Genomic DNA, 13,263 nt, shown 5'->3' with positions numbered 1-13,263 from the left:
GTGTGATGCTGAGGTTTGAGCTTCTAATGGTTCCATTGCCCAAGTAGTGAACACTGTACCCAATAGGTTTTTTTCAACCTTTGTCCCCCTCTCTTTCTCATCCCTTTTGGAATGCCACTGTCTATTATTTCCATCTTGATGTGCATGTGTACTCAATGTTTAGCTCCCATTTGTAAGTGAGAACATGCAGTGTTTATCTGTTGTTGTGTTAATTTGCTTAGGATAATGACCTTCAGCTGTAGCCATGTTGCTGCAGAGGATGTGATTTTGTTCTTTTTCATGGCTGCATAGTACTCCTTAAAAATAATACTACACATCATATATGTACCACATTTTCCTTTGTATAAATTTCTTAAAGTAGAATTGCTAAGGCAAAGGTTTTATATCTAGGTATCTATATCTATCTATATATTTTGCCTTTACATATATACTGCTACTTTAAGTAAATTTCTGTCATTTTAAGTACTCATTAACAGTGAATGTACTCCTCTTCTGTCCTGTCCTCCACCCTTGTTAACATTAGCTATTAACATTTTTGTAATTTTATGCTAAATTGATAAGGTAAAATGGTATGTGCATTTTTTTAATGTTTCTTTAAAACCAGTGGGTTGAAGTTGAATTTATCACCACTTCCATTTTTATTGCCTTTTTTCTTTCTTATCTGTTCATGGTATTTATATATTTTATGTACTTTATAGGTTTGTATATTTTTTATATGTTTTCAAAATTGGGGTGCTCACTTAAGAAATTATAATGAGTTCAAACACACACATGTGTACAATGCATAGTTTCGAATACCATCTACTTCCCAGCTCCATCACATCCTAACATTTTGTCATTTTTGCTTCCTATTTTTGCTAAAAAGTAGAATGCTGTACCAGTATAACTGTGTGTCTCTTCTCAAGCCTGGTCTTATTTTTCCTGTCTCAGAGGCAACGTCACCCTGAGTTTGGTGTCTGTCATTCTCATCTTTGTGTGTGTGTGTTTGCAGCATATGTATGTAGCTATGAAATATATACGGTAGTTCCTCAGTGTCTGTGGGGGCTTGGTTCCAGGACCACCCACAGATGCTCAAGTGCCTGATACAAAATGGTGTAGTGTTTGCACATAACCTATGCACATTCTCTCATATGCTGTAAATCACCTCTAGATTACTTATAATACTTAATACAAAGCCTATACATCGCTTTGTTTGCCTGGTTTTAACATGGTACTCAGGATGTGGTGAATTCAAGTTTTGCCTTTTGGAACTTTGTGTAATTTCACCCCCAAATATTTTGCATCCTTGGTTGATTGAATCCATGGATGTGGAATCTCATGGATATAGAGGGCTGACTGTACCATTATTTTGCATGTTTTCAAACTTTTATACTCTACACATCTATCTGAAACTTGTTTTGTCACTCAGCAGTGTATTTTCGAGATTTATCTCTGTTGATAAAACAGCTACAAATGGTCCCATTGTATGAATGTACCAGAATTTGTTCACTGGGTTGATGGATACTTGTGTTGTTTAGTTTTTTCATTTTACTATTATAATATTGCAGTAGACATTGCATCATCCACAAGTGAAAGCTTCTAGAATTTACTCCTAGAAGTGAAATTGCTGGATTGTAAGATATACGTCCCGTCAGAGTTAGTGAGATGTTGACAGTTTATTCTTCAAAATGGTTACTCCTGTGAACATATCGTTGGCAAAATGTGAGTGTTCCTTCAATTTTTCCACCTCATCACCAACACTTGATAGTGTCAGATTATTTAATTTTCACCAGTTTGATGGATGTAAAATGGTATCTCATTGTTTTAATTTTAAACTTTCTGATTACTGGTGAGGTCGAACATTTTCTTATGTGCGTGATTGTTCGTTCAAATTTCTGTTGCTGAGAATAGCTTATTCATATATTTTGCCTGTATTTCTATTAGTTCATTGCAAATATCCTCCCAGTTTGCGTTTTGTCTTTCATATCGCTTGTAATGTCGTGTTTCACAGGGTTTACATTTTTGTTTAATGATATTTATACAGTCTTTCCCTTCAGGAATATCCTTAATGTCTTCATTTCTTCAATTTTCCTTTTTTTTTTTTTTTTTTTTTTTTTTTGAGACGGAGTCTCGCTCTGTCGCCCATGCTGGAGTGCAATGGTGTGATCTCTGCTCACTGCAACCTCTGCCTCCCGGGTTCAAGTGATTCTCTTGCCACAGCCTCCTGAGCAGCTGGGATTACAGGCACACACCATCACACCCAACTCTTTTATATATATATATTTTTCAGTAGAGACGGGGTTTCACCATGTTGGTCAGGCTGGTCTCGAGCTCCTGACCTCGTGATCTGCCTGCCTCGGCCTCCCAAAGTGCTGGGATTACAGGCGTGAGCTACTGCATCCAGCCCAAATAGTAATTCTTTTACAAAAGATACTCTGTGATTTGTTATAATCTTCTGGCATCAGTAGAATTTACCTTAATTAATGACTGCATGCTATTGTTTTAATTTATAGCTGCATTTTATAAGCTCAGTTAAAAATGATTTTTCTGCCTATGCTCCTTGAGGAACCCATGGATCGATAAAATTTATTGATCAACAAAATTTAGCAAATAGTATGCACAAGCCATTCCTGCCTTTCAGGTAGATGTTGCTAATTGCCTGCATTATTTTCTTCATTTGTGTATTCATATATTCACTTAACAGCTGTTTTGGGAAAATCTGCTAATGTCCTTGAGCCTGGTTCTAATCATTTCAAGCCAGTTTTACTGAAATTGCACTTGTGCACATTTGCCATCCTAAGACTGTGTGTTTATGTGTGTGTGTGCGCCTGTGTGGTATTTCTTACAGGTTTTTGGATGGGGATAATACTCATCTCTTAGAATGAATTGGGTGTCAGATCTTGTTTCTGTGATTTGGAACTGATTACATAATACAGAAAAATCTGTTTGAGTATGTAGTAATATTGTTCAGTAAATTTGTTGAGGTCATAATATTTCTTGTGGTAGATGAGATTTTTTTAAATAACAACTTTTCAGTTTCCTTTGCCTTCATCATTATTTTCATGTTACCTACATCTTCTCTTGCCAGTTTGTATTTTGTGTTGTCCATTTGGCTAAGCATTTCAAGTTGATTATCATAAATCGTGCATTGCAATCATTTATATTTTAAAATCCTTTATATCAGTTGTTAAATCATTGGCCTTGTTTTTAATTTTGTTGATTTATACCTTTTCTTTTGTTTATTATATTTCCAAGGGGTTGATCTATCTTGTAATCTTCTCACAGAATGAGCATCTATTTATTATTTCCACTGATTTCCTCTTTTCTAGTTTATTTCTGCTCTTATTCTTTATTATTGTCTCTCTGTTTTCCTTCATAATGACTGTCTTCATAAGATTTTAAGTCAAATGCTTATTTCATATTTCTAAAATAAAAGCACATAGATTTATGCCTTAACTTCTGGGCCCTGATTTATACAAAGCCCCCTTCCTTTTGATATGGGGTGTTTTCAGTTTTATAAACATCGCAAAAGTTATTATCATGTTCTTAATTTTCTACTTCAGTGATCCTTAACGTTTTTGGCACCAGGGACCAGTTTTGCGGGAGACAATTTTTCCATGAATGGGGGTAGGTGGGCGATGGTTTCAGAATGATTTGAGCATATTGCATTTATTGCACACTTTATTTCCATTACTATTACATTGTTAATATATAAAGAAATAATTATATAACCGTAATCTACTCACCATAATGTGGAGTCAGTGGGAGACCTGAGATTGTTTGCCTGAAACTAAATGGTCCTGTCTGGGGGTGATGGGAGACAGTGACACATCATCAGGCATTAGATTCTCATAAGGACCATGCAATCTAGAGTCCTCGCATACACAGTTCACACTAGGATTTGCGGATGCTATGAGAATCTAATGCCCCCGCTGATGCGACAGGAAGTGGAGTTTAGGCGGGAATGTGACTGATAGGGAGCAACTGTAAATACGGGTATAGCTCCGCTGCTCACCTCCTGCTGTGTGGCCGGGTTCCTAACAGGCCACAGACTGGTACTGGGGATTGGAGACCCCTGTTCTACTTGAACTTGTAGTTTAGGAAAGTTTTTGTGGTTGTTAGACATTGATACCCATTAATTTGTTGCTGCTGTAAATTTTTATTAATATTTTAATATAATTTTAAACTAATAGAAATGTTAAAAGACTAGTATGAACTCCTGTACACCTTTTACCTAGGTGCACTGTTGGTTTGTATTTTTCCCTAGTTATCATGCACTCTGTCTCTATGTATATGTGAATGTTTTTCTGAATGATTTGAGAGTAAGCTGCATACATATATATATACCTAAATACTTCAATATATATTTCCTGACACAAATATTTTCTTTTGTAAAATTAGAAATTTAACAGTAAAATCAGGAGATTTCATATTGATACCATATGATTAATCCCACCATTCACATTCAAATTGTCAGTTATTCCAATATTGTGTTTTTTATATATATATATATATTTTTATATATATTTTAAATATATATATATTTTATATATATATTTTATATATATTTTATATATATTTTATATATATATATTTTATATATATAAAACATATATAAAATAAATATAAAATATATGTGTGTTTTATATATGTGTGTGCGTATACATGTATATATGTATATATGTAGAAAGACAGAAATTGGGGATATTTTAAAATTTATAATGACAGGCAAGCGACTGAGATGGCTGCATGCCTATGGCAATCACTATCTGTAGGCCACCCAAGCATAAATACTTATTTTCTTCTTGTACCCCGTTTTTCAGAAGTTCATGTTTATTTTCATCTTTACTATTTTTTATTATTCATATACTATATATTCATAGTAGAAAAGATAAAGCAATATAACAAAAATTGGCAGAAATATACAGATATGCATAGAGATAACCACTGTTAGTATTTAGATGAATATTTTATAGACTTTTGCTTTCAATCAACAAAAATTCTAGACACTTTTTCTAGTTAAATATGAGTACATTAAAAATGGAGTTATATTGTACGGCCGTGGTTTTAACTCTCTTTTAAGTCTCAGTTTATTTGACATACTTCATAGGTAATCTTCGTAACAACTTAGCAAAGTAGAGCCACATTTTTAGATGAGGAATCCAAGGTTCAGAGAGGTTCAGTAAACTGCCCAGGTCACACTGCAGTAAGGAATGGAGTTTATAATCTAAACCCTGAACTGTTTGCTGCAAAGGCTCTTGGTTAGATTATTCTTTTGCCTGAGGCTCCTTTCATTGCTTTTACTTATTCACATTTAGTTTTATTGCATGTGGTGAGAAAATATGTATATTTTTTCCTCTTGATTCAATTTTTGGGGCCTTATTTGAGAGTTAGTATATATGTACCAATGCCCACAGATGGAAAAAATGTATATTCTATGTTGGTATTGAGTTCAATGTATGTGTATTTGTTGTAACTTATCAATTGTATAACATAACCTCTATTGTCTATTTTTGTCACATCTTCAATGTCTTCCAAATTTTTGTCTATTTAAATTTGTCTTTATTTTTTAATACTGTCTATTTTTTTCTTAGCCTTGAAATCAATTAAACTCTCCAATTACAATTGCTTGTTTTTTAATCTATTTCTCTTTGCATTTCTAACTTTAGTAATCTCTGTCTTCACAGTTAATTTTATATTTTTTATCATAATCAGGAGCTTCTTTGTATCCTCTCCCTATGTTTTTGGCTTCAAAATCTCTTTTATATGCTATCAACTTTACCAACTGTTTTCTTTTTGTTGTATGAGTTTCCTCATAAAACCTTTTTATTTTAGCATTTCTGCATTTTTTTGGTAACAGATTCCTATTTTTAAAAAACATACATATTGTTGGGTCTTATGTTTTAATCTAACATGAGAATTTGTCTTTTTAGAAATCAATGGCCTAAATGTATAAAGTTCTTTGGGGTGAAGCTAGTGTATTGATATGAGATGGGCTCCTAGCTACTAGCTGTGGACCTTCTACAAGTTCCTTAAATACCCCGTGAGGAAGCTACTTACAGGCATCTTTATCTGGAAAATCATGTTAATAAGCATACCAGCGTGAGAGAGTTGCTTCGAAGACTAAATGAGATCAAGAGCACTTACAAATAGAAGCATATTAAAGCATATTAAACTGATTATTTGTAAAATGCAATTGTCAATATTTGCTATTGTAGACATTATGTCTGGAAATACCATTCAAAGCAAGTTTCTTGGCAATTATAACAAAGCAAGTTTGTTAAACGATGATCTATGCTCAAAATGGGGATAATCAGTTCTATACTTTTCTCCAACCATATTTTAAATTTTTCTTTGAGATAATGGGAATAACTTACAAGAAAAACTGCTGAGAAGCAGTGGTCCAAAGCCCTTTAGAAGCTCTCAGGGTTCAGTTCAAGTTGTCCATCTCCATTTCTGGCTGTACCTGGAGCTTCACAGCTTGACTTACATTCAGCCATGTCAGGAATCACTCACTGCCTTGCTTTCCATTTAGTTAATTAAGTGCTTAGGTTTACGAATAAGTTATTTGCTCTCATGACGGGTATGGAAGCTGCAGGCTTTGCTGTGCCTCGGCAATTCTCATCAGGCGTGGAAAAACTGAAACTAAGAAAAACCAAGCAAGCAATGATAGATTTTCTACTTCCTGGATTGTGTGACTTGCTCATCCAATGAAAGGCAATGAGGGTGGGGGCGGGGGGCAACCAGAGATGAGGACTGATTCTCAGCTTGTGGTTCTCCTCAGCAGTCCTCCAGCCCCTGCAGAGCTGGAACCTCTGCATCAGTGAAAGCTGCTAGGAATTCAAAGGGCATTCACATTCACTTCTGCTCCTCAGGATCAGAGGCAGTGAGGAAAGCTAAAAAAAAGTCTGAGGTTTAAATTGGAACCCATTTTTAACTTTTCAAATGTTCTTAGTATTTTAGGATCCAGAAAACCTTAAATCAGACAATTCTATATTACCAAACTGAAGAATAGTCTATCATATCATAATCTGATATGCTCCAGACTGACCTGATTTAGTCTTAGTTGTATGAACTTCAAACCTCTGATGGCTTCTATCTGATCACTCAGAGGAAGCTGCAGGTCCGTTTCCCATCTGAAGCAATAGAGGCACCTTTTTTTTTTTTTTTTTTCTCTTTAAAAACTCTGAGAATAATCTTCATCTGGTGTCTTGTTACACAAATGTTTCCAAGTCCCTCCCTAGAGATTCTGATTCAGTGGGTCTGGAATGGGGCTTCAGATTTGTGGTCTCTTTTTTGTTTGTTTGTTTGTTTGTTTGTTTGTTTGTTTTTTTGAGACAGTGTCTCACTCTATCATCCAGGCTGGAGCGTGGCGGCGCGATCTTGGCTTCCTGCAACCTCTACCTCCCAGGTTCAAGTGATTTTCCTGCCTCAGCCTCCTGCGTAGCTGGGACTACAGGCACACACCACCACACCCAGCTAAGTTTTGTTATTTTTAGTAGAGACAGTGTTCTACCATGTTGGCCAGGCTGGCCTCAAACTCCTCACCTCAAGTGATCCACCCGCCTCGGCATCCCAAAGTGCTGAGATTGCAGGCATGAACCACCGTGCCCAGCCAGATTTGTGTTCTTAACCTTAGCTTGGGCAACAATGGAGTAGACTGAGGGGATAGATTCTACTTTTAGAATTAGAGAGCCTTGGGCTCAAGTCCTGGGTCTTTCACTTGCTCATTATATGGTCTTGCACAAATTACTTAACCTTCGTCAACCTCATCTGAAAAACAACTGGAGACAAAAACATCTATCTCAAAGTGCTGTCAAGAGGATTAAAATAACTCTAACACCCTTGATAGCGTCCACTTTTCTCAGTATTGCTAACTCGTTTCTACCCAGGTTAATTTGAAGATTATCTGTGAATTTATTTAGCTCACAGCCATAATGTTTTTTACTTATTTTCCCTGTTTATTTGTTATATATTTGTGAAGCTTTTGCTGTGTGCAGGACGCTGGGGTTTTTAGAACCCACTGAGCACTCCTGATGGTATCACCTGCTCACACGGTCCATCTCAGGTTGTGTTTTTGTTTTTGTTTTTTGAGACAGAGTCTCGCTCTGTCTCCCAGGCTAGTGTGCAGTTGTGGGATCCTGGCTCACTGCAACCTCCACCTCCCAGGTTCAAGCAGTTCTCCTGCCTCAGGCTCCCAGGTAGCTGGGACTACAGGCATGCACCATGATGCCCGGCTAATTTTTGTGTTTTTGGTTTCACCATGTTTGCCAGGCTGGTCTCGAACTCCTGATCTCCAGTGATGTGCCCGCCTCAGCCTCCCAAAGTGCTGAGATTACAGGCATGAGCCACTGCGCCCCACCCATCTCAGGTTTTTGAAAGTACTACCCAACTTTCTTGTGTGAACAACTCTATCTAGCAGGCTCTTAGTTATTTGTGAGCTTCTTAGACTAGGAAAGCCATGTCCCTATTCCACCTTTGTACCAGAAATTCAATTTTTCTGGAATCTAATCATGTGTACATTTTTTTTCCAAAAGAAAATATATATAAAATTATTCAATTTGATTTTACACAGAATATGTTCTACGTACTTTGCATTGTGTAAACTTGTCTCTTTTTGGACACAGAAACCTTTCTACTTTTCCCCCTCCCCTCATAATAGCAAGAATCCAATGGATTTTTGATGATTATATGTATGTTTTCTTTATATTTAGTTTTGCTTCAAAAGAATGTAAGCACTTTTAAAAGATACAAACAATGCAAGACATTAAGAGGAAAATTTAGGTAGAAAAAAAGCATGGGAAAAATATAGTGAATTGATAAATGAAATTACACTTCAAATACATGTTGTACAGTCTTTTATACTTCCCAGTGATTGGCCAGATATTTGGCTCTGAACTCTCTAGCACTCATTGCAAACCCTCTGCAGACAAAAGATGGAGGTGATGATTCTCAAGCCATATAGATGATTATTGGGCTCATCATCTATATGAGTCTTGAACATTGTTTTAACTTTTCCACTGGCCCAAGACTTTGGGTCCTAATCAACATTAGGGTCATTAAGAGTCTACAGAAGGGTCATAAGTACCATGGAAAATGATGTGCTCTCCAATCTTCCAGCCAAACACAAAATAGATCAGGGAATAAGGAGGCCTCTTGCTGCAGAGGAGATGATAGCCAGGTGGAAGAGCTGGGCCAAGGATCAGCCAATCTTCTGGTCCGGAAACTGTAACCATGGCAACAGTAGTGAAGGCAGCTCTATTTCCATCAGCAGTGACACCCTTAAGAGGTACCGGCAGAGAGAGAAGCCTATTATACATCTGGGCAAGAGTCTAGGCGAGGGACGTTCATGTAATTTTTAAGCATAATCGTTGGGAGAAAATAAACAGCCTCTTTCATGTTAACCTTGCAAACTCAAATAGACAAAGTGAAGGCCAATGACCCGGCGGTACTGCCTGGCTGAGGCTGGGTGTGAGTGCCTTGCATAGGAACCTATAGACTGCCTCAGGTTTGCCTTTTATTCTCTTTACTTTCTAGTAACAGTGCTCACAGAACTTCCAATAAGCAAAGCCCAGAGGAGGATAGTTGCTTTTGAAGCCACACTCTTGTCTGCCTCATTCATTTCAAACAGAGACACTTCTGAAAGAGATGAAGGCCTGTGTACAAACAACAATGCCCACTGCATTCTGTTGCCTTTAGCTGTGATGTGGTGGCTTTTGATTCTACACAGAAGGTCCTTGTTTCAGACACTGATTGATGGATCTTCTGAATGAAGGAGGCAGCAAGAACAAATGAACAAGGCTCCCGGTAAGGCGAGGTGCTTCAAGAGGATAGGCTGGAAAGCGCTTAAAATAAAAGGTAAACACAAGCCTCCACAAAAGCAAAAAAATACCAAGGCACTGAGCTCTGAGTGGTTGATAATTTGTAGTTCCTAAGGATTTCCACACATTTGTGCAAACACATATAAACTCCTTGGAGAACTCTGACCTGGAATTTCAGACTTTTTGGTGGAGGAACCAAAAGTTAAACCCAAATAGATTTCATAAAACAGGTAAGACTAATTGAAATGAAGAGTATTAGAGGTCTGAGTCTGGTTTGAGGCAGTGAAACAGAAAATAATGCCATGAAAGAGCAGGTGATGGGGTGTCTCCGTCTCAGAGAGGGATGTGATTTTTCACTAGAAACCCATGGAAAGCTACATAAAGGCTCATTCTAAACACCATGGACAGTGTTAGGACCTGCTGTGAGGAAGCTGTATGACATATGCCTCCTTTCTCCATCAACCCTTGTCCTTCCGTATTGCCTAATAGAAACAAACCAGTGAAAAATCCACATGAGAAATCTGGCTACACTCAGTTCTTTTGCAAGAAAACACTATCAAACTCCCTGTGAGTCTGCATTCTTCATAGTCCCTCGGGGACCGTGGTGCAGGCTGAGGAGATGGGGTGGGGATAGTGAGGCTGGAGGGAGAGGAAGGGAAAGTTAAAAGAAGCAGGCATCCTTGTCCTGACTAGTGATTTTTATATACTATGTTCTTATAAAAAATAATTTTCACCAGCTAGACGATGTTCTATTGTTTAACTAAATTAGGGGTGTTAAAATAGAGATCATAAGAATGATGGAATGGACTCTTTGTGGCAAAAAGATACTAAATTATAAACAAGACCCAAGGCCATGCCAGGGTAGGGTTAAGTCACACATCTCAACAGTTAAAGAATAAACTAGGTTCTAACAGCTGCAAGGTTTTTCTTTTTCTCTAGCAGCTAAATAAGCACTGGCCACCAGAGAAGCAATGTTGAAATGATTGCAGCTCACCAACCACCAGACACTAACTGATCCAGCTCCCTACCCCTTTTCTGCAAGCCATAACTACTACTTTGATTGGATAAGAGACTGATTTCAGTAACTTTCTCCTGGTAAGAGTCCACTGAGCATAGACTGGTTCTGGCCAGTTTACAGAGGCTTGCACTGAGTGCCTTCCTGTCCTCTGCTTCACCTTTTGATATATAGGACCTAATTGCAAGGAATTTAAATGTTAAGTCTCTACCCCAAAGTGAACAGAGGACACATGTAACATGCATATTTGTTTACTAGGCATGTATGCACCTCCCTTCGGGAATATTCATTGCTCTTCCTATAACCTGTCGAGTATGTGTACTTAGCTAACCCATTCAGCACAAATTACTATTCTACTCTTTCCTCCCTCAAAGTGCCTGCTTTTGGTTTCTTCTGGAGGCTATGCTTTCAAGTCTATGGGATTTCCAGCCTGCAGGCTGCAACCCTTTATAAAAAACAAACCTCTCCTCTCCAATATTATAGCTCTGTGAATTTATGTTGACAGGTTAATAACTCAATTTCACAGAAAAAAATTAAATCAGACACTCTTTGTTGCCCACACAACAGCCATTCTCTCCTTTAACTTTTCACTTGCAAAGTCCTAGTTTTGATTGGCAGTCCTCCTATGCCTGTCATGATTCAGGGAACCTTGACCCTATCCTGAACTCCAGGAATAAGTCCTAATTACATATTTTTTAGTGGTAACTATGGTAGGTAAAATTTTAAGATGGTCTTATGATCTTTACCCTCTGCTGTTACATCCATGAGTATGGCAGAAGACTTATTATCTATATTACTATCTAAGTACATGAGCCCTCTTTGGCTGGTGGCAGAAGTGGGGAAGTCAGAGAGATTCAAAGTATGAAAAGGATTCAATGCATCATTGCTGGCTTTGAAGATGGAGGGTGCCAGGTGCCGGGACTGAGAATGGCCTTTCGCATTGAGACTGGTCCCTGGTTGACAGCCAGCAAGGCCATGGAGACCGCAGTTCTACAATTGCAAGGAGCTAAATTTTGCTCACAACCTGATTGGGCGTGGAAGTGAATTATTCCCAAGTCACTAGATGAGAGGTTGGCCTCGCTAACACTTTGATTCTAGCCTTGTAAGTACGTAAGCAGAGAACCCACTCAAGCCTTCCTGGACTTCTGACCTACATAGAACTGTGAGAAAATAAGTGGGCATTGTCTTAAGCTGCTAAGTCTGTGGTTATTTATTTTGCATCAATACAGCAATAGAAAATGAGTAGAGCAACATGTAGAGAGTGTCAAGAAATCCAATCCATATTTCTCCTCAAGAGGAATTTGTTTTCAGCTCTGACTCTGACTAGGAATCAGAAAGAAACTGTGGATGAGTTATCTAATAACCCTGTTGACTTTTTTCCTTGTGCACACCACCACACACCCACTGTGAAGGTCACAAATACTGGATTCTTGCTTTCCTAGCCACCCTTGCTGCTGGAGTGGTCGTGTGACTGGGATATGCCTTTGGCCACAGACCTCTGAGAACACTAGATTAGAGCTGTAGCAGCCATTTTATAGCCATGAGGCAACAAGTCTAAGGATGGTAGAGTGGAAAGAAAGGACGGTCTTGTTTGTTTCGTGACAATTTTGAGCTAAGGTGCCAACTCTGGAATTGCCTGCGTTCATATCTTTTGTTATATAAGATAATTAAATGTCTTTAATTATGTTAGTTGGGTTTTCTGTTGCTTGAAGCTGAACATGTCCTTACTAATACATTACCCTTCCCAACAAAAAGTATAGAAGGCAAAATGCAGAGACATCTGAGGTAGAGCGAGTACAGAGTTGACGATCAGGCTTTTGGCATAAGTAAGAAAAATTACATAGGTATTCAGGGACATGAAGACGAGTAGCCCTTGGGTGACATCTAGAACTATTAAAAACAAGTGAAATAGATACACATTGGGAGACTCCCATCTCAAGATGTTCTGTGACTCTCCGTTTTCTATTTTCTGAGATTCTTGCCCAATACAGAAGAGTACAGGTGGTCACAGACTGATGCTATACTAAGCTTTAGTCTTATGACCTTGGATCATTCCTCTGACCCCAGTGAGCATCAGTTTACTCATCTGCAGAGTGGGGATAGGACAATAACTCCTTGTGTCACTTGGTTTTGGGAGGATCAGATTTGCCTGTGTATGTGAACTTGCTTTGGAAGCTTTAAAAAACAGCTTTGGTGTGATGTCAGAACCTAGCTTGGTGCCTGGCACATAGTAGGTGTGCTCATTACATATTTGTTGGATTACTGTGCTGTGCCTATTTGTTTATACCAGCTTTGTTTGCACTGCACCATGAGCTTGCTGTCTGACTAATTGCTCCATATAGCACCTACTCTAGATAAAACTTAAAGGATTTTATTAAATGCTTTCTTCTTGGCAGTGGTATATTAGGTACTACAGCCTGGATGGAGAATTGAGCATTTGTTTCCTAT

General features: G+C 38.0%; 1 protein-coding gene and 1 long non-coding RNA gene across 5 annotated transcripts in view; one reads left to right on the top strand and one right to left on the bottom strand.

Moving 5' to 3' along the window:
• The window catches only part of LOC114679419 (uncharacterized), a 295,661-nt gene that overhangs the window by 46,926 nt on the left and 235,472 nt on the right, over positions 1-13,263 (top strand). The gene's annotated exons all lie outside the window — the stretch shown is intronic.
• LIPC (lipase C, hepatic type) overlaps positions 1-13,263 on the bottom strand; it is a 176,666-nt gene that overhangs the window by 156,424 nt on the left and 6,979 nt on the right. The window contains exon 1 of one of the 3 annotated variants that reach the window (XM_001095252.4): positions 6,357-7,134. The exons of 1 other annotated variant lie outside the window; for it this stretch is intronic. The gene's annotated coding sequence lies outside the window, so the exon portion shown is untranslated. Of the gene's footprint in view, positions 1-6,356; positions 7,135-13,263 lie in introns of those variants that run through there. One more of the 3 variants, XM_077939484.1, reaches the window with a different exon arrangement.

Source organism: Macaca mulatta, chromosome 7, assembly GCF_049350105.2.
Source record: "Macaca mulatta isolate MMU2019108-1 chromosome 7, T2T-MMU8v2.0, whole genome shotgun sequence".
NCBI classification, from domain to species: Eukaryota; Metazoa; Chordata; class Mammalia; order Primates; family Cercopithecidae; genus Macaca; species Macaca mulatta.
This window is presented reverse-complemented; position numbering and strand designations above follow the sequence as displayed.